The following is a 22,967-nucleotide window of genomic DNA, read 5'->3' as shown; positions in this document are numbered from 1 at the left end:
TGTCAGATCTTGAGGACTGTACAGAGCAGATAATCAGTAATGGCAGCAGGTGAGGAAAGCAGAGGTGAGCATCATTGACCTCTGACTGCCTCCTCATTATACTGTGAAACTGCTCATCTCATACTGGCAAACATCCCGCACTGGCGCGTACACATACCGACACCCCCCAATCATCTCCACTCCACATTGGTTCAATCAATCTAAGACCACCTAAGCATGCAAAAAAATCTAATACTTTATTAAAGTCGTTAATTATTTAAAAAAAGGATTATGAACTAACAGCCCTTTTATATTAAGCCTAACATGTTAACCTGCAGCTTGTTCCTGCACACTCTGTGACAGGAAATCGACGCCTACACCACTACATTCACTCACTACGTAAGGAATAACACACAAAAACGGTGTGCCGTTATAGAAAATGTTTATTCCTCTTATACCACAGCAATTAGAAGGTGGTTACAGTGATGATGCAGCGGGCTGTGTCGTGAGGTTTCCGGGTCTGAATACTGATGAAACCCCCAACCTGATTCTGTATCTTGGAGGTGGAAGCAAGATTTGAAAAACTAGATAGGTTATGGTGGATATTTTGGGTGGGAGAGGAATTGCCGGGGGGGAGGGGGGGTGGGGAATGCTCAGTAGAAGGAATGTTCAGGGAAGTGAGGCAGCTCCTGCTAATCAGCAATGATTTTTAAAGTAGACTATTGTGACATAGCGAATGGACTGCCCAAGCAACAGAAATGACTCAACGGATTTAAAAATAAATAAATAAATTTGAGTTAACGAGACACAGTGACATCCAACCAAACAAGTTTGAGCCATAATATACACAAGAAGAACTGGGACAGTGAGAAGAGCAACAGTAGGCTAGTGTTGGGGGCGATTTTTCACAATGAATTTGCTTAATTCGAATAATTATTTCAAAATGTTCTAGTCAAGATTGTGGATTACATACATACAGTGCTGCTTGAAAGTATGTGAACTTTTTGGAAATTTCTAAATATCGGCATAAATATGACCTAGAACATGATCAGATTTTCGCACAAGTCCGAAAAGTAGGTATAATAATAATAAAAATAATATACTTGTTCATTTATTTATTGAAAATGATCCAATATTACATATCTGTAATATCGATAATTAAAATAATCGACAACGAATTTCATTACCGGTTAGTTGGGTCTCTGATGTCACCGTGGATAAACCCAGTCAGTGATGTCACTTAAACGCATTTCTATGAATAAAACATGTGAAAAAACAGCGGAAGTCACAGAGTGAGCTGCTGTGGGAAAAGTTTCACGGTCCAGATTGTCCAAAACATGAGAATGTTCTATATTAAGAGCTTTAAACAAACTGGTAAGCGTGTTAACGTGGCTCGTCGTGTCAGACGCTGCAACAGATGCGTGTGCTGTTTAATGTGTTCCAGACATGTTTTCTTCAGCACAGGAGTAACATTTTTACCTTTAAATCTTTATCTATAAATGTTCGAAATTCACTCCAGTATTTCCATTTTACATAAAGACTCGTCCTGACAGCGAGCGAGTCTCCGTTACACTTCACTGAACGAGCGCAAGTCCACGCGCGCACGTCAATCAGAAAGGAAGCGCATTAACTCTGACTAAAATATTCATTTTGATCAAATACGTTGTTTGATGCTATATTTAGAAACAAAAGTAATTGTGTTTCGAGTTCGTGCTTTTGTTTTTCTTTTTTTTAGCATTTTTAATATAGTGATGTAACTTCTGCTTTAAAGCGTGTGGACAGTCAGTTAAATTAAACATTAAAAGTGTTAATACTTTTAAAAATCCTTTGCACAATGTATAGCAAATCAGCAGATTAAACGATTATGTATTTAAAAAATCGTTAGTTGCAGCCATAACGAGTATATTTTACTGTTTGTATCACTCCGCTTGTCTGTGTTTACTACCTAAAATTTTTATTCTAGAAATAGTTCCTTAGGCTGAAACTGTTACTATACTTGCTTGTCAGTCATTCTGTGCGTTGGCATGGCAACACAGAACGCTCCATCCAGCTGTGGCTTCTGTGGGAAATATTTACATTGCACAATAATGAACAAAATATTTGCTCATATTGTATCTGAAATGCGAGTTACCTGATATTATTTCTTCTTTATAGAACTGTTTTATAAAAGCAATCATCATGCCGTTGTAGTGAATATCAGCATAGCGGTGATTACCTGTGGCCTTGTGCCTACAGCCGAATCACAGTCATGCTGATATTCACTACAGCAGTACTCCTGGCCCGGTTGATATTGCTTATGCATACTTCCAGTGCTTTAATGGTCTACACGAACATGTAAGCAGTAGAAAGTTCGAGGATTTATCATAGAGACAGTTCTGTCCACCATGTTTTTCTTAAGGCAATGCTCAAGCATGATATATTGCTTTCACTGAGAAAGATAAATTCAATGCTACCTTCAAAATTTCAACAACGTGAAGTAGCCTTAAAAGCCGTATTTTTTTCCCCAACGTTCTCTAACTTCCCTAACAGAACATAAACCGTGCTCCGATAACATTTGCCCTGAGTTGAATACCTCAGTATTTGCTGCATAATGGCTTATCAGGACATGTCTACCTTCTTCAAACGCTTTAACAGAGACTATATGTTGGCATGGACACAACCTCCATAGCTCCTACTTCTCTCATTACTTATTTCATGGCAAAAGACCAAATTTCACTGGAATCACGTCAAGCAAGAAAGCAGAGCAGCAGCTAGGACGCCCATTTTAGATCACGTTAACAAGACTGTAGCTCATGATCAGACAAATTGGAAACGTACATAATCAAATCAAGCTCTTCTTGAAAAAACAGCATGGATAATAACATCGGGGGAAAATTAAGAGAGAAATAATTACCCTGCCGACTCAAATTCATTACATGTCTGCATCTTCCATATCATGTTACTTATCTGTGAATTCTGAGATCTACAACGCCCTCCACTAATATGGAGGGCCTTGGTAAATATGAGCAAAGAAGGCTGTGAAAAATTGTCTTTATTGTTTAACCTTATGATCTTTTGTTAAAAAAAAAGTGCAAAAATAGTCTCATGCGCTCATGGAGAAATATCTTTGTTAAATGTGTGTGCAACAATTATTGGCACCCTTTTAGTCAATACTTTGTGCTACCTCCCTTTGCCAAGATAACAGCTCTGAGTCTTCTCCTATAATGCCTGATGAGGTTGGAAAATACATGGCGAGGGATCTGAGAGCGTTCCTCCATACAGAATCTCTCCAGATCCTTCAAATGTCGAGGTCCACACTGGTGGAGTCTCCTCTTAAGTTCACCCCACAGGTTTTCTATGGGGTTCAGGTCAGGGGACTGGGATGGTCATGGCAGGACCTTGATTTTGTGGTCAGTAAAGCATTTTTGTGTTGATTTTGATGATGTTTTGGATCATTGTCCTGCTGGAATATCCAACCACGGCCCATTTGAATCTTTCTGGCAGAGGCAGTCAGGTTTTCATTTCATATCTGTTGATATTTGATGGAGTCCATGATGCTATGTATCCTAACAAAATGTCCAGGTCCTCTGGCAGAAAAACAGTCCCAAAACATTAAAGAGCCACCTCCATATTTAACCGTGGACATGAGGTACTTTTCCATATGGCTACCTCTCTGTGTGCTCCAAAACCACCTCTGGTGTTTATTACCAAAAAGCTCTATTTTGGTTTCATCTGACCATAGAACCCGATCCCATTTGAAGTTCCAGTAGTGTCTGGCAAACTGAAGATGCTCGAGTTTGTTTTTGGATGAGAGTAGAGGCTTTTTTCTTGAAACCCTTCCAGACAAATTGTGGTGATGTAGGTGACTTCAGATTGTAGTTTTGGTGACTTTCTGACCCCAAGCCACAACTAACTTCTGCAATTCTCCAGCTGTGATCCTTGGAGATGTTTTGTCCACTCGAACCGTCCTCTTCACAGTGTGTTGAGACGATATAGACACACGAACTCTTCCTGGTTGATTCAGAACATTTCCAGTTGAATGGAACTTCTTAATTATTGCCCTGATGGAGGAAATGGACATTTTCAATGCTTGTGCTATTTTCTTAAAGCCACTTCCCATTTTGTGAGGCTCAACAACCTTTTGCCGCACATCACAGCTATATTCCTCGGTCTTACCCATTGTTATGAATGACTAAGGGAATTTGGCCTGTGTGTTACCTCATATTTATACCCCTGTGAAACAGGAAGTCATGGTTGAACAATTTCCAGTTTCTAGTCACCCAGGTGTACTAAAAAAAAAGTCAAATCAATGGGAATATACTTCAAATATATTTTTCCTCATATGAATTCATAGGGGTACCAATAATTGTTGCACACCTATATTTAACAAAGTTGTTTTTGTTTTTTTTATAAACCTGACATTGTGTTTGATATCCATGAGAGCAGAGTATTTTTGTGAATTTTGTTTAACAATGAATCAAAAGGTTAAACAATAAAGATCATTTTTCACAGCCTTTCTCTGCTCATATTTACCAAGGCTGCCAATATTAGTGCAGGGCACTGTACATGCACTTACGTTTCCTTGTTTATCATTTTATAATGTTTGCTTTTAGTCTGGCCTTGCCCTTAAGCTCTGGCGCAGGACATAAAGCAGCTTTTCATTTCACAATTCTGTAACACAAACAGCTTTTACTGTTTAGTTCAAGGAAAAAGCACACTTAGGGCGAGCTGCAGAAAGTCAATCGAATGTAATAATATCACAATAAAAATATTACTTTAGCCCCCATTGCTGGCTTGCAATATATTTTCCTGCAATCAATCAAATACAGAGTACTTTTGTAAAGACTTTTGAGAATAATTCCCAGTCAGCATATGCGCACTAACATGCACGACATGAACCGCATGCCCACGACTCTAAAATTATAGAGATTTTCACTTCCTCGACATGGATGAAAGCTTAGATTTTGCCAGAACATCATCCTGCCAGGTTTGGCTTTGATGTCTGTGTCATTGATTTCTGTTCAAAGACAAAGGGATCTAACTGAAGGCTCTTGCTCCTCATTTAGCCCTAATCCCAGATGTTTAGTAGAGATGCAGGGTATTCTAAAATGTACTTTAAGCTTCAATGAGAGGTCTACGCTCGTCAAAGCAGTCTATACAATTTAACATGGTGAAATCCACATTAAATCTGTTTAATATACTACAGTGTTCAGCTTAGATATATCACTTCGTGCTCACAAGTGAAACTCACAAGAACTCACAAGAAAGAACTCTATAACAAGGCCTACCATGAAAAGCATATATACCAGCCGAAAGAACACGTTTTAATTTGTAAATGCACAAAATATGAAGTTGGTACCAAAATATATGTATTAAGGTATCAAATATGCCCCATTTTACTACAATATATTGTGGCTGATGTCTGCAGAGCTCTGCTAATCAACTATTTTATAAAAGCAGACCAAGACAGCATGATTTGGAGTTCCTCGGTCTTTCTCACTGCTGAATACACCTGATTTACATGTAACAATAATATGAACATTTATTTCTCCACTGGAGAAATGCTCAAGTTTAGTGAAGATTGTCACAATTTGCATTACGTTAAAAAAAAAAAATCTCAAAAGGAAGGTTTATTCATAATCAGCTGGACAAGTAACGAATACACGTAGGCTCAATGAGTCAAGTCATATGAAATTGCTACTCAATTTCAGTTCTGAAAGTCAATATTAAAATCAATATACACCAATAATTGGTGAAAAGGCTATACACATTCATTACATATCCAACTGATTGTGAATAAGCTTACCTTCTGAGATTTTTTTTTTTTTTTTTTACATCATAGAGACATAATTTCAATAAAGTATGAAGCAAATCTCAGATGGTCAGTCCAAAGTCCTCCGGTGAATTCACATGGATTGACCCATTATCATTTCTATAGTAACAACAGAGACTTGCATGATAAACGCTCCATATGAACATGTATTAATTGTTTATATGGTGAAGTTTTCTGTAAGGAGATATTTAGTATTTGTGGAAGTGTGTAACAGTCGGAGGTAAAGTAACATGTCAAGCTGCATTTTATTTTCTTAACTTCAAGAGAGAGAATCAAAGAGGTTGCCAAGGGAATGACTGCTTTTAGCTGCTATGTAAGGAAATAGCTTGTTTTGTGGATGATAAACCACATTTAATGTAACTATAAATGGATAAAGAGTATGACATTCTTCAATTAATAAAAAAAATAATCATTGGCAAATTGCTGTCATATAAAAAATAAAAATAAAAAAACCCCATCGGAACATGCTGGACAAGAAAAATAAATAAATAAATGTCTTGATGCTAACAGTAACTCACCACACCACCATGTTGGGATTAATTACTTGTAATTACTCCCTTTGCTTATTTTTCTTATACAGCGCTGTGAAAAAGTATTAGCCCTTCAAGATTTCTTGTTTTTGTGTACATCTCATACTAAATAGTTTTAGATCTTCAAACAAAATACAACATAAAACAAAGGCAATCTGACTTAATACACAATACACTTTTCATTCATTCATTTTTTAATAAAGCAAAAGAAGTTATCCAACATCCATCACCCATGTGAAAAAATAACTGCCCCCTTAAACTTAATATCTGTTTGTGCCACTTTTAGCAGCAATAACTGCAACCAAGTGCTTCTGATATCTGGAGATCAGACTTTCACTTACTTCTAGGACTAGGATTTACTCCTACGCTTTGGATCGTTGTCTTGCTGTGTAATCCAGTTGCGCTTGAGTTTTAACTCACAGACTGAAGACCGGAACATTCTCCTTTAGGATTTTCTGGTAAAATTCAGACGAGTCTTAACATCCTTCTTAATTAGCCGTGGTTTTCTCCTCACCACTCTTCCATGGATGCCATTTTTGACCAGTGTCTTTCTGATAGTGGAGACATGAACAGTGACCTTTATTGATGCAAGAGAGGCCCGTAGGTCCTTTGATGTTGTCCTTGGCTCTGTTGTGACTTCCTGGATGAGTCGTTGCTGTGCTCTTGGAGGAATTTTGGAAGGTCGGCCACTTCTGGGAAGGTTCACTACTGTGCCGAGTTTTTCCATCTGGAGATAACGGCTCTCCAAAAAGAGCTTTGTAACCCTTCCCAGACTGATGTATTTCAATCACCTTCTTCCTCATCATTTCTGGAATTTCTTTCAACTTTGCCATAGTGCGTTACTGAGTAAGAGCTTTTAACCAACTTCATACTGTTGAAAAAGTTCTATTTAAGTGTAAATTTGATTGAACAGGGTTTGCAGTAATCAGGTCTGGTCCAGTCTGGGGTTCTAGTCCAGTTGAACCCCATTATGAATGCAGTTTCATAGATTTAGGGAATTAGTAACTACGGGGGCAAATACATTTTCACACAGGCCCAGTTGGTATTGGATAACTTTTTTGCTTCAGGCTGCCTTGGTTTTGTTTTAATTTCTGAAACAATTTAGTATGAGATATACACAAAAACAGAAGAAACCATCACCTTACTTTAGTATACTGTGGTTTTCTGAACAGTTTCATACAAATCTCTTGAAAAAGAAAAAAAAAAGAAAAAGAGCACAAAGTTAACATGTCATGTTTTCTCATAAAGTCAGCGTACTAATTTGCTTCTGTAATTACTTCTATACAGTCCCCTCTGAAACTACTGAACTGAAATTCATTTGTTTTTTGCTGTAGACTGAAGACATCTGGTTTTGAAATCAAAAGATGAATATGAGAATAAAATGTTTATTTCCTGGTATTTAATATGTAGATGTGTTAAACGACATAGAACATACAAAATGTGCTATCAGACTACCCACTTTGTAAAAAAGCAAGCCATTTTGAAGCTGAGAAATGAGGGAAAATCAGAGGCATTGCACACAAACTGGACATAACCAATAGAACAATTTGGAATGCCCTGAAAAAGAAAGAAACCACACTGGTGTCATAAGCAACAGACACCGAATGGGTAGGCCAAAGGAAACAACAACAGCTGATGACAGAAACATTGTGAGAGCTGTGAAGAAAAACCCAAAAACAACAGTTAGTGACATCACCAACACCCTCCACAGGGCAGGGCTGAAGGTCTCACAATCTGCCATTCAGTGAAGACTTCCAGAGCAGGAATATAGAGGCCATAGAACAAAATGCAAACCACTCATCAGCAGTAAGAATCAGAAAGCTGATTGGAATTCGCAAAGAAATACAGAGATGAGCCTCAAAAGTTCTGGAACCAAAATTAAAAGTAAGTACACGCTTGGTCTCAGAAGCTAGTATTGCCCCCTTTAACAGAAATAACTTCTTGTAGACCTGTTGCATAATTGTCCACTGGTCTCAGACATCGGCTTTCTGGGATTTTTGACCACTCTTCCATGCAGTATTCGTTCAGTTGCAAGTTGTTTGAGAGTTTTCTTGCATGTACTGCCTGTTTCAAATCCCCCCACAGCATTTCAATGGAATTCAAATCCAGGCTTTGACTCGGCCATTCCATAACCCTCTATTGCTTCTTTTTTTAGACATTCCTTGGCGGATTTGCTCGTGTGCTTAGTATCATTATCCTGTTCAAATGTCCACTTTCGGTTCAACTTCAACTTTCAGACAGATGACCTCACTTTATCTTTAAGCAGGCTTTTTCCTGGCACGCCTCCCATGCAGGTCAAATTTGTGCAATTTCTTTCTGACTGTAGAAGCATGCACTTTGACACCAACAATTGCAAGACTTACTAGCAGATCCTGTACTGAAATTTTGGGGTTCTTGGATGCTTCTTTTTGCATCAGACGGTCTGCTCTAGGGCTGAATTTGCTGGAACAGACAGTCCTGGTGAAACTGGCAATAGTTTGAAATCTGTGCCACTTGTAGATGATTTTTCTTACAGTGGAATCATGTATTTCAAATCATTTGGAGATGTTTTTAAATCCCTTGCCAGATTCATAGGCATCCACAACCTTTTTTTCCTGAAGGCCTTACAGAACTTTTAGATCTTGTCATGATGACACCACACCTCAATAGCAAAGGGAACACCAGACACTAGCTATGAGAGGGGTATAAATAAGACCGGTTCCACCTGCACTCCATAAGCAGGTTCTAATCACTGGCACCCAATCATCAACACCTGATTCTAATTTTATGGATTTGAAGGTGTGATAAATGTAAGGGCGTACTTACGTTTCCCATCTGTTTTTTGTTTATTTAAATTGTGAAAATTACTACAAAACGTCAATTTTATGTGTCATTTGATATAATGTATCACCTTTATTAATAGGCACTGTTTCAAAGAGGATCAAATGTTTGTGTGTCCAAATATCTCAAAAAACCCAACAATTTCCATTGGGGTGTACTTATTTTTTTCCACACGACCGTAGATATAAATACCAGGAAATAAACGCTGAAATCCAATAGCTTCAGAGGGGACTGTAATTCACTGTATTGCATGTTTTTAGACTGTATCTTTAAGAAATCAGGCTCATTCATCAGGTTTTTATATAAGGAAGTACACACCATTACATAAGAAACACAAACTATTTTCACATACCCATGTGTGTTCTTGGTAAGTAGTTGCACTTCAGGGTTTTAAAAGCAGCAAAAGAAACTAGCAGACATTGTTTCGAGAATAAAGAAAACAGGTAAGTAGCTGGATTATGCTGAGATAATCTTTTTTAGCAGTTACCCTAAATGTCTATATCTAGTGCCTTTTGATAATGAGCCTGTATCCACCAAAACACTGTCAAGCATATGTGTGAACTACAAAGCTCATTTAAAGTGCTAACTGTGCTGCTTCTGCACCGACCCAATGCTTTGCTACACTACTGCGCTTAAAACCAGCTGGAAGTGGTGAAGTAAATGTTAAATGTGCTAAAATTGCTTACATATTTTTGCTGCCTTTCTTTAGCATTTAGCCTTTAAAATAGGTGCAAATTACATCCTAATAATGTTTTTTTTTGTTGTTGTTTTTTAACTTCAGTGTCAATTTCAATTTAAGCATTATGTAATTTGAAACTTTTCATTTGGGGAAAAAACAAAAAAAATTGTATAATATAAAATTAAATAACTATAAATAAATACTATAATTCAACTGTAGTTAAGGATATACATGTTTTTATTGTATACCTTTGTAACTGCTTAGTGCTTAATGCTAACGTAACGTTTTTTTCCATTTGAAACAATGGCAGCAGAGGCTTTAAAGTCCCCATGAAATGACTTGAAACAGGGTTAACCCCAATCCCTGTCTAAACTAAAATACGACAGTAGCTTTGTATGTTAAATATGTAGAACAGTGAAGAGTTTCACAAGTGCCTTTTTTCAGCTGTTTCACAATTTCACTTCGCCGCCTTCACCCACCCCTGTTGACGTGAATGAGGAAGACGTTGTGATGTTCTAGACGACGAGATGCCATGTGTTTTCAGAGTTATACCATGCACGTTTGAGTGGAGGTCGAGCATCAGCAGCACAGATGGGGACGGAGAACCACAGTGTCGTCACCAGGATGTGTCTGACATGTCTGAAAGGTATGCTTATAATTCATCTGAATTATTAAGCTACTTGATAAAATGATCTAACTTTCTCTTACTGATGGAGAAACCCTGACAGGGCGACACAAAGAAGGAATCCTGTTCTCAATCAGTCTGAGGAAGCAAGACGCTGAACAGCCCCGTGCTGGTATAAACACTCCTCTGAAAATTGTCGGTCACATAACTGCAATTTCCACCATTTTCGAGATGAATCCACTCCAACCATTTATCCATCAATTTTCCATACTGCTTATCCTACACAGGGTCACGGGGAGCCTGGAGCCTATCCCAGGGAGCTCGGGGCACAAGGCGGGCGACACCCTGGAAGGAGGGGCCAACCCATCACAGGGCACAATCGTACCCATTCACACACACGGACAATTTGGGAATGCCAATCAGCCTACAACGGATGTGTTTGGACTGGGTGAGGAAACCGGAGTACACGGAGTAAACCCCCCGAAGCATGGTGAGAACATGCAAACTCCTCGCACATAGGGTGCAGGCAGGATTCGAACCCCCCAAACCCAGAGGTGAGGCAAACGTGCGATCCACTAACCACCGTCCCCACCCCCCCCCAACGTTTTCTCTCAACTAAGGGATGGTTGGAAAAGGGAATAGTGTGAGAAGCAAGAAGATGCACAGTCAAAAACACAGAGACAAACCCTGTTTACTGCTAATCAGTGGCCACTGTAGAGCCAGACCATCTCCAGGGGCAGAACATTTACCTTCTAGAGAGCATTTAATTGGACAAACTCAATACTAATGACACGATGAATCAGCAAAAAAAAGTATAAATAATTTTCACAGAATTGATGGACTAAAAAATATTTTAGTTCCCCCCCCCCCCCCCCCAACACTAAGGGACAGAAACAAAAAGCTTTAAAACACCAAATTTGATTTCAGGGGAACTATAAAGTGTTCAATAGCATTAAAGTCTGAAGTCCATCCCACACAGAAACGTGTGGCGGAAAATGTGCGAAACTTTCCATCTTCAAAACAAACAATTTAGGGTGTTTTCACAGCTAGTTCATTTGAGCCTTCCAAATGCTCTCAGAGCGGTTCAGCGTGTATACGTGAACAAACCAAGTGATCTCAGACCCCCCTAAAAGGACTCAAAAGCGAACCGTAGTCGGACCACCTCCGGAAGCCAACTATCCTCAACACATAAGAGCATAAAAGTGTTTCTTTTGTTTCTCAAAAAATGAAGGAAAGAGGCGATAACAGAACAGCACTACAATGCAGGGTAAAAGTTTATATTAAAAAATAAATAAATAAAAAATAAAAATACAACAGAAGTACGAGCACCCGTGACAAAATGCGTCGAAGTGGACAGTCCGCTGAATTTAAAGCATCATGAAACACTAAACTACATTTTCTGAGATTTTAACAGTGTCCGTATCACACATCATAAAAGACAATCTTAGCATTCGGTCATTTTAATTGTAGGAGAAAACTGGTTAATTTCGAGCTTTTTTCCACAATTTTCGTCTTCCTGGTTTAAAATCTCGTCCCGTCACAGGCGGTGACGTAACAATGTACTATAGTACTTCGATGACGTGTCTGTCTCATAATTATTCACAAGTCTGAGTGTTCTTATCCGACGAGAAGATACCATCTCTTAATTATTCCTGACAGCACGTGGTGCTTTCCTACAGATGTAGTAGACGAGAGAGGCGTTCAAATGGGTCAGAGGTGTTCGATTCAGTGGTGTAAGAGTTCCAGTGTGTTTATTCTGGAGCGCGATGAGAACTGGAGAAAGGTGGACTTCAGATTTGCTCATGAAAGCAGTTTGCGTCTACACAACGATGCGGTGCTCAGTCCTGAGGACTTTTCCATCCCTTCAAATGAGGTATGTGTCTAATTTTTAATCATGACAGTTTTACTTGCCTTTTGAGTTAATTAAACCGCTTAAAGCTACTCAGGCCATCGCATGCAAAACTATACAACGAGAGCTGAAAGGAAAAGTCTTCCCCCTTTTATTCGTGAAAAGCTCAAGCCTATTAGCTAGCTACCAGTCCGACAATTCTCCCATCCGCACTGCCTCCGGTTTTATTTTATGTTTTCCTCCATAGTCATGCCAGTGGCTACTGGTTCAAATAGACAGGGCAGAGGACCTGCACAGCTGTCTATTGTGTCTCCATTTAGCCCTGGGGATTCGAGAGAAGTCCTCTGCCTCATCTGCAAACTTTTTATCACTATCCAGTTCATTGTTAGTGTTTTGAAGGCTCTTCCTCTTACTCCACCTCTTCCTCTCCTGCCTTTAAATGCCACGCCTACTCCCCATCCCTTCTTTGCACAGCCATCCACGCCCATTTATTTCAAAGTTTCATAATCCTTTAAGGATTCCTGTCCCTTCTATGGCGAATTGAATGAAATTTGGGGTATAAGCTAGGGTCTGAGTTCTTCGGAAGTTGTGGTGTGAACAATAAAGGGTCTGAGATCAATTCATTACTGAAGAGGACCAAAAAAAAGAACAGGGTACTCTTTTGAGTCGATCTTATTGTGAACACCAAAAGGACTGAGGTCACTTTCGGCTGGTTCTCTTTATGGTTCACTTTAAGTGAACTGGGTTTGGTTCTTTTAAAACGAACTATATGTGGAAAACACCCTTAAAAACAGACACAAAGTTAAGAAACAAGAATAAAAGACAGTAAGAAAGTAACATTTCAGACATTTGGTCTATCAGTTGTAAAGAATGTTTTAAAGAAAACTATAGTTGAAATTGCAATGGAACTTCTGCACCAAGCTGAAAAGAGTCATGGAGGATGTGACAAACGTCCTGTTGCTCCTCCTGACCTCTTCATAGTCAATCAGGATAAGCATTTAATAAGGACTGAGTGCTTAGGAAATGTGTAATGGCAAGGTGAATGCAGTTTTTTTGACTGGCCTTCAGCCCAATTCAGCCCACCTCAGCGCCTTGGCATTCAGGTTCGCTAAAACACATTTTTTTACTTCTTAGTCATAACATTAAACACCCACACAAGCTGGAAAAATTTGGCAACAACCCACGGACATGTCTCGATGGTGTAAATACCGTCTTTAAACCACACCATGGATGGATGTGAGAATAGCATCATAACTCCTGAACAGCAGGTAGGAGAAAAATATCAGGATGGCACTACTGTACTAAACGAAGAGATCCACAAAGAGCAAGCTTCTTATCATAGGGTCTCACTGTTCCCATAACAACAAGGGCTAGTTACTAATTGATCCGTCCATGGCCCAGCAATTTAATTTGCTGGAATATAATAGAAGTAATTTGGCAACGAGACGCTTCTTGGATGAGTGGCAAAATGTCTTCAATACGTCAAACCCACGAGTCTTTCCTTACTACTACTAAACATATATGACCTGGTTGACCAAAAAAGAAACATTTTATTAGTTTCTCTATGGCACTCAAACACCTCCAATCAAAACTCTACATTTTAAGTACAACAGAGATAGAAGAAACTGAAGAAGCGATAGTAGAAATTAAGTAGACCAAAAAAGGAAGAATCCATACAAGAAAAGACAAAGAACACAAAAGATTACGAACCAAATAGCAACAATTCAGAATATATCACATTCAGCAGCAGAAGAAAAGGCTGAAGAGCAAAAGAAGAAGAGTCAAATGGAAATATAGGAGTAGTTTTAGTAATAGAAGTGAAGGAAGAATCGAAATAAGAGTGCTGGAGCTGGAGTCCGTCCTGAGATCATTAGATGAGCAAAGAATACAAAACGCCAGTCGATCGCAGGGTACCACGCGCACGCACATTCACTCACTCACTCATTCACACCCAGGGGCAATTTTAGCAGAAATAATTGAAATAGGATGAATGTGACGAAATGAAGAAGAAATGAAGAGACGATTAAAAAAAAAAAAAGATAAAAAAATGAAGGAAGAGGTAGAAGAAGAAGACGACAACGAGAGAGGCAACAGGCTTAAGCCACACTCACCAGCTCCTTCAGCTTCTCTGAGATTAATGATCTGACCTACTCTATCTTCACAGTGCAAACAACATAAAATCTGAGGTCTATTTTCTCACCACAACCAAACAACTCAAACAGAGGCAACGCCCGAGCACTCTGAAAGAGACAGCACCAAGTACACAACTCGACTTAAAAAAAGACAACATCGAAGAAATAAAATAGGTGTGTTAAGCATTCAAATATTACTTGTCTCACAGCTAACAACTGGCACCACACTACCTTGCAAATAAAATATATATATCAAAATATACATACAGTGGGGGAAATATGTATTGAACGCTTCAACATTTTTTTCAGTAAATATTTTTCCAATGAGGTTATTCACATGAAATTTTCACCAGACGTCAGTATTAACTCAAGAAATCCACAAATATAAAGAATTCACAACATTAAAGTCCATAAATAAAGTTATGTGTCATAAAGTGGAATGAATGTTGTTTATTTAAAGACCATGTTAAATTTTTTGCTGTTTAGAGTTCACTGTTTTCAGTTTCAGACTGTTTTTCTACTTTCCCGTTGTATATTTTTATTCGTTTCTTGAAAAGTTACGTTCAATACTATAAGCACAAATTGAATTCAAAATTTTTTTTTAAAAAACTCCCAAAAATTTGGCTTCTTACGAAGAAAACACAGAAAACCCTCCGTCCTGAAGACTTTCCTGTCAGAAACTTAAAGTTACGAACCACTGACACTGGAGACTCCTTCCATGTCTCCTCAAAGAGAACTCCACTAGATCAACATACAAGTCCCTGTGTAAGTTATTACTACAGAACAACATAGCACAATTGCATTAATATTAACCTGAGACATGGCGTGTAGTCGGCACTACTCTAGACCTGCTTGTTTACCTTTATCCATTTGCACTTAGCATCATTTTTACCCGGAATATCAACGTGATCTGAGAGCAGCAGACTTCCCACTTGAGAAGGATCAATGCAATCCTGCTTTCAAATCTATTCAGCTTTCATTAAGCGGTCTTCTGAATGGGACTGTTTGTTTCAGATGCATAACTGCACCTATATATGCTTCCTAACTAGTCAGCTTCGTCTTGAACCTAATGCAAGACAGCGACGATATTGTCAAGTGTGCACATTCTTAGACAAAAATCTAGGTTCAATCTAGGTTTTGCAATGTGCTCGTGTTCTGTCTACAAACAGATTGTTTTCTATCAAAGAGCCTTACAAATAGGACCCCTTCAGGAAGCTAAGAACTCTTCATTATCCAAAGAACCTTTGAAAAGCCGTTCCCCCCCAATTAAAGATTGCTATACATTTGTACGGACTATAAATTCTGTGCAGGACACACTTTAAAATAAATAAATAAATAAATCTAGAAACTTTCGCTTCGTTGGTTGTCCCTCTAGGGGAGCCATTAAATGTTCTATGTTGAACCCTACAACAGAAGGTTCCAAGTAGAACCATTTCAGGAACTATCCTTGAAGAGAACCTTCTTTAAGCCATGTGTCAATATCGTATTTACATCTCACGTAAAAATGTATAGTAATGACTTAAATAAACAAGATTTTGTATTAAAAATTACACCACAGTGCTGATTGGTCAGAAGGTGTGGATTCATTTTCTCTAAGAGCAGACCTGATGGCAGTTATAAGGAAAATTACAGGTTGTTTTTTTTTGTTTTTTTTTAAATAAAGTGCTCATACTAATGCACTATTGTTTCTATAGTAACTACGTTGTATGGCGGATGTATGGTTAAAAACACGTCATTGCTGATGTGGTGAAGTTTTCTGTACAGAGATGTTTATTCATCATTTGTGAAAGGAGTCTCCAGTGTCAGTGCTTCGTAAGAGTCAGTGGTAAAGCTTGTTTCTTGGATTTGTCCATCACAGGAAAGTCTTCCGGATAGAGGGCTTTGCAATTTCTCGGTAACATGACAAGTTGTGAGGGCAGGACTGTTTGCAGTTTTATAATGTAAGAAATAACTGACTTGATTCACAGACGTTCCATAACATTGAACAAACAAAAAAGGATCCGATCTAATTGGAAGGAACTTCATCATGACCCAAACCAGACTGCCAACACAACAAAGAAGTCATCGGGGGGGGGACGTGGAAGGTTTTAGCCTTGCCAAGTCAATCACCAGACCTTCACCCATTCCACCTCCTGAAAGGAGAAACCAACTGGTGGGGCAGTTATTATTACTATATTTACTTTAAGACGATGTGTTCCTATACTTTTGCTCACCTAAACACTGGGTGGTCTGCCTCCAAAGGTACCATGTTGTTGAAGACATCTAGGTGTATATATGAGGAAATGAAAGCTGAAATTCTGATCGTCTCATATTCATCTTTTGATCTCAAACCCAAATGTCTTCACTGTATAGCAAAAACAATAGAACTGGCCTCGCTGTTCCAATACTTTCAGAGGGGACTGTGACGATAAACAAATAAAAAGTATGACTGTTGTTGTTTTAACTGTAATCGTTGTCAAATTGCTACAGTATATGAGGAATAAAATCACGTTGGGACATACCGTTTTAGGTAAATAATCAACTTTGGGGTAATAACAGCACGCCCCATTGTGTTCTATTGCTTACTCGATCAATTCAAATATATATTTGATATATTACGGTGCAACAATTACGCCCATCATGTTTCATTCGATGTGTTTTAAAATCAAGACCCTCTGACGGGAGTCGTCGTTATCCCGACTTGTGAATGAGCCAGAGTTTATCTCAGGCCAAAAAGGCAGCCTTCTTCCAGATGGATTGCAAAGGGAGTAAAGTGCTCGTTGAATATCAAAGCGTACTGTATAAATCAGATCATAAACATCGCCGCGCGTCTACCGTGCAGCATAAAAAGCTTTCAAAACAGTACAACCCACCTGGTGAGTGCTCCGAAACCACCACCACTCAGTGTGAACAACAGATGACGTTAGAATAATTAATAACACTGAAAATGATTTAAGTGCATTCAATCTTTGGAAAGTTGCAGCAGGTGCATATAGTACTGTAACAAGTTTCTTCTAGGTCAAAAAATTAAAAAAAAGAAGGAAATGTCGACTTAATGAATTTTAAGGGTAAATTAACCCAGGAATATAACTCCACTATATGATGATAAACTTACAGGCAGCTGTAGAATAGGACAAAGTCATGCATGGCTTGCCAGTTGGCCAAGTCAAGACACTGCAGATGTGACAATAGAAGAGACTGCAACTGTGTGACCATTTCTTTCCTTCTTCCTTTTTTTAAAAAAAAATAACAATTACCAACATCCACCATGTTCCATGTTTAGTATTAAAATCAGACTCAGTTGTGTTGCAGTTGATGATAACATCAACATAGCTTGTGTTTATGATCTCTAATAAGCTCCATCAAGATGGAAGGCTATAGGACAGACAAACAAACAAACAAACAAAAAGACACACACACAAAAAAAAAGGTGGGCATATCTTGCACTACATGCATGCATTAAAAGTGCATGATATTTATGCATGCACATATATGTGTGTATATTTATTTATTTTTACCTTAATGGCAAATCCAGCCTGTTCCTCCTTCTTTAAGAATGCATTTCTTTGTTTAAGCACTTCAGCCCCTGACTAGCAGAGCAGCCTGGGGGTTTTGTTTGTTTGTTGTTATTATTATGGGAGAATTGTCCATTCCACAACAAAATAAGGGTTTCATCAAGAGTGCATGGGAGCAGTTTCTAGGAAAATGCGCACCATATCCAGGGAACACAATGCAGTGTGGTTCCTGCTCCTGCTCCTGCTCCAGCTAGCCGCCGTTATTTCCTCCTGTCTGTTAATTCATGATTTGCAGCCCGGAGCGCGAGCGCGGAGCGGTGTCGCCAAAACGTAGAAAAATGCACCGCGTGCATGTTTGCACAAAAAACCATTTGGTCGGTATTCCGAGAATCGGCTCAATTCTGTGCCCCTTGTGTTTCCATATGCAAAAAAAAAAAAAAAATCAGCGTCTTCGATGTGTGTGTGTGCGTGGATAGATGGAGCAAGCGGGAATAACAAAAAAAAAAAAAGCACTGACACACACACTCACACACTCTCAGTGAGGTTTCTGCTTCAGCATCTTTAGTACGGAGAGTCAGAAGGTTCAAACGGCAATTTACGGATTCGCCACAAGGTGGAGGAAGAGAGTAAATGGCGCACTTATATAGCGCTTTTTATCTTATATCAAAGCGCTTTACACTGGGTCTCATTCACCCATTCACACACACACACACACACACACACACACACGGTAGCAGAGCTGCCATGCAAGGCGCTAACTTGCCATCGGGAGCAACTTGGGGTTCAGTGTCTTGCCCAGGGACACTTCAGTACGTGGAGTCACGTAGGCCGGGCATCGAACCGCCAACCCTATGATTAGTGGACAACCCGCTCTACCACCTCAGCCACAGCCGCCCCAGAGTGTATGTCACCTGTATTGTGGTGTATGTCACCTGTACTGAAGACCCCATGAGATCAAAATGGAAGTTTTGTGTCTTTTAGTATGAATATGTTAGCTTTAAGGTTATCTAGACAATCTAGTGTGCTCCAAAACAATGAGAGAATTCGCATTTACAGTCTCTGGGTTAAGGCTCTGGGTTACTGATAAGAAGGTTGGGGGTTCAAGCTGCCACTGTTGGGCCCTTGAGCATCCGTATCATGGCTGACCCTGCGTTCTGACCAGCAACTTCCTAACAAACTGGGATATGCGAAGGAGAAGAAAAAAAGAATTTCACTGAGCTGTAATGTATATGTATATGACAAATAAAGGATTGTTCTTCTTCTTGTGCAGCAATAACTGCAACTAAACGTTTCTGGTAACTGTTAATCAGTCCTGCACATCTGCTTGGAGGAATTTTATCCCTTTCCTCAGTACAGAACAGCTTCAACTCTGGATTAAGGTCAGGACTTTGACTTGGCCATTCCAAAACATTCACTTTATTCTTCTTTAAACGTTCTTTGGTAGACCGACTCGTGTGCTTAGGATCGTTTCTTGCTGCATGACCCACTTTCTCTTGAGATTCAGTTTATGGACAGATGTCCTGACATTTTCCTTTAGAGTTGGTATACACTTTACACTGGTATAATTCAGAATTCATTGTTCCATCAATGATGGCGAGTCGTCCTGGCCCAGATGCAGCAAAACAGGCCAAAACCGTGATACTACCACCACCATGTTTCACAGATGGAATAAGGTTCTTATGCTGGAATGCAGTGTTTTCCTTTCTCCAAACATAACACTCCTCATTTAAATCAAAAAGTTCTATTTTGGTCTCATCCACCGACAAAACATTTTTCCAACAGCCTTCTGGCTTGTCCATGTGATCTTTAGCAAACTGCAGAGGGGAAGCAATGTTCTTTTTGGAGAGCAGTGTCTTTCTTCTTGCGACCCTGTCATGCACTCCATTGTTGTTCAGTGATCTCCTGATGGTGGAGTCATGAACATTAACATTAGCCAATGTGAGAGAGGGCTTTAGTTGCTTACAAGTTACCCTGGTTCCTTTGTGACCTCGCAGACTATTACACGTCTTGCTCTTGGAGTGATCTTTGTTGGTTGACCACTCCTGGGGAGGGTAACGATGGTCTAAACTCTTTATAGAGATGGCTTTATAACCTTTATAAAGATCAGACTCTGATAGATCCCTGCTCTGTAAATAAAATAGCGCACTCACTCACTCACACCTGATTGTCATCCCATTGATTGAAATCACCTGACTCTAATTTCACTTTCAAATTAAGTGCTAATCCTAGCAGTTCATGTACTTTTCATGCACCACTCACAGATATATAATATTGGATAGTTTTCCAAGTATTTTTTTTACAAATAAATGACCAATCATATTTATGCAGAAATAATAATTTAAAAAAAAAATTCGAAAGGGTTCACAAACTTTCAATCACCACTGTAAGTGATAAAGATGAGTTCCACTTCAATTCAACTCACTTTTGTATTTGTTTAGCACTTTTAACAAGTCTAGCATTTGGGGCACATGGTTTTTCTATTGCCGTCACGATATTTGAGATCATATTTCTGGGGTCGCTGCACAACACCAACGTAACTAGAGCTGAAAGGTGGCTAAAATGACTCGCCTCACTTCAGAAGAGAATAAACAGTACTTTGACAAAAGCCAATGAAACAGACTCTGGTTTCATTAGTACTTTCATTAGTACTTCATCAGTTGAGGGGGAAAGTACTAGTACTGTCCCCCTCAACTGATGAAGTCCACTTAGGCCCTGTTCACACCTGGCATGAACATCCTGGGTGATTGGATCATAAGTGGACAGCTCTAAGTACAGATGTGAACAGGGTTCAATGCATCTCGAAGATGATCACTCAAACCACATTCAGAGGTGGTTTAGGACACACATGACCACATATGAACAAACCATGCGCTCGTAATGGTTGTAACAGCCCGTACAGGTTCATAAGTCAGGATATGTGGGACATTTCTGCCTAAAAATAAATGCAGTGTGTAAAAATGTGTGTGGCAGCCTTCCTCCTGTAGAAACAATGTATGAAATCTAATCACAAGTGGTCACTGGAGACGTATTCATAATGCTGGGTGTAAACAGCTATGCTTCCTCGGGACACTCGAGACGACTGGATCACTCGAGACGGATGTCATTACAGGGAGGGTAAGTCGAAATCAACGAACTAACTCTTGTGACTGTTAGTAAAACTTACTGCTGAGATAAACTTCCCAGTCATCCCTTAACGTAGCTACTAGGCAGTATGATAGCTGCGTTGTTGCTTGGTGAAGATGTTCTCATGAAGATGTTCAAGTGCATTAGAACAGTCGATTACCGGTATAAATAAAAAATAAATCTTCTTAATGAAGTCCAGACTCAAGGACATTGATGCAGTCAGTTTCCTCTTCAGTCTTCAAAATGGCGGTGATTATACAGTAGAGTCTAAAAAAGACAGTGCTAAGTGAGTTGAAAGCATGTTGAGTATGAGCATATTGTGAATGACAGTCAATGTGAATGGAATGAGCACAGAACAGTGTTTATGATTACAGTAGCAGTTCAAAGGAACATGTCTATAGTATCCAGGTGAGATTATCCAGTGAAGCAGGGGTGAGTCTTTTTCGGAAGTGTAGCTCTTTAGGGTATCCACGTGGGACCATTCACATCACCACAATGTGAGTCATACATGCAGAAGCTCCAAGCAGAATTAGAGTATCACGACAAATCAGCCATTTCTGAAGGGTAAGAGGAGCCACAGCAGTAGATGTGTGTCAGGATCTGGCACTGGGATCACATCAGGCAGCAGGGGTACAAGTACATTTCGACAGAAAGAGACAGAACAGATTAGCTTTGATCTTCTCCTACAGTGGTTTAAAAGAGTGTACATTGTGATCAGAAAGCAGGGACTCCAGCATCTCTAGCTATTACAGGGAGAACATCTCTCCATAGGTTGTTACTAAAATGTAAGAATTGTCTCTAGGTTGGAAAAATTCAAGTTATTGTTACATAATAGTTTAAACAAAACGTAATCTGGGGTGAACTATTACAGCTCGAATGGAGACTGAAGGAAAATACGGAAAAACCAGAGTGGATGGAATGATTCTGAGCGTAAAACATTTTTTAAAAAAAAGAAAAAACAAAACTATAAACAAAGTTTAAATCTAACATATGTAGGAAGGTCTGCAATCTTGTTTTGCTAATCAGCTAATTAATTACATATTTTTTTAAACAACGTTGTCAGTTTTTGACATCACAGTAATACTGAGTAGTAGTGTGGTACCGGTGTTGAAAATGACTCAGTGGGATTTACTATTTTCAAAAACCAACAACAACAAAACAACAATTTAAATGTAAAAAGAATTCAAGATGAATAGTTTCGTACATCGGAAATACCCGTTTATTCTACCCCAGGCGAAAGAGAAAAAGAGGCTGAATGAGATATAAACATACATTAACATACCCTTTTTTTCCCACCAGTTTATTATATACACTAATTTGTAGAAACACTTGTTGGCCGGCTTTATCGTGTATACTGTAGTAGTACCTTCCATATAAGAGCATCATTTCTGAATAGCTGACTGTAGTTCGTCTGCCCCCTTTTAGTTATTTAAATCATTTCACTGCAAAACCCCTGTTCTGTTGAACACGTCTTAAGTTTCTGGCAGAGGTGTCCAGGTTTAGAGATAAAATGTCCTGGTCTTGGACAGAAATTCATGGTGCCAGCAATCTTCACATAAGCCACATAATATTCACACATGTATTTAAAAGAGATATTTAAATATATATATAAAGACTATCTTTAGTAACTGTTTTGTCCTGGTCATGCTTGATCTGAAGTGTATGTGGAACACCAGATTCAATGGAAAAATACACTCTTATAGGCTATCTGTTACGAAATGGGAGGTGAGGCAAAAGCAGGTGCAGATCAGCGTCTTTATTTTCACACAGCAGACAAAACACAAGAAACGCGGCCTATACTGGACAAGATTAACGAGGTTAAACATAGAACTCAAGTCGAGGCATGGAAGGAGAGCAGGACACGAAAATAAGATCGCTTAGCATGCGTAACGTATTCACCATTACATTCAGTGGGTCAAATAAT

At 39.1% G+C, this 22,967-nt stretch overlaps 1 protein-coding gene across 1 annotated transcript in view; it reads right to left on the bottom strand.

The window, feature by feature from the left end:
• Nucleotides 1-19,739, bottom strand: part of b4galt2 (UDP-Gal:betaGlcNAc beta 1,4- galactosyltransferase, polypeptide 2) — a 163,937-nt gene extending 144,198 nt beyond the window's left edge. Inside the window, exon 1 of the mRNA XM_053628021.1 lies at nt 17,924-19,739. The gene's annotated coding sequence lies outside the window, so the exon portion shown is untranslated. The remainder of the gene's footprint in view (nt 1-17,923) is intronic.
• Nucleotides 19,740-22,967: the final 3,228 nt, after the last annotated feature.

This window comes from Ictalurus furcatus, chromosome 7 (genome assembly GCF_023375685.1).
Source record: "Ictalurus furcatus strain D&B chromosome 7, Billie_1.0, whole genome shotgun sequence".
NCBI lineage: Eukaryota > Metazoa > Chordata > Actinopteri > Siluriformes > Ictaluridae > Ictalurus > Ictalurus furcatus.
This window is presented reverse-complemented; position numbering and strand designations above follow the sequence as displayed.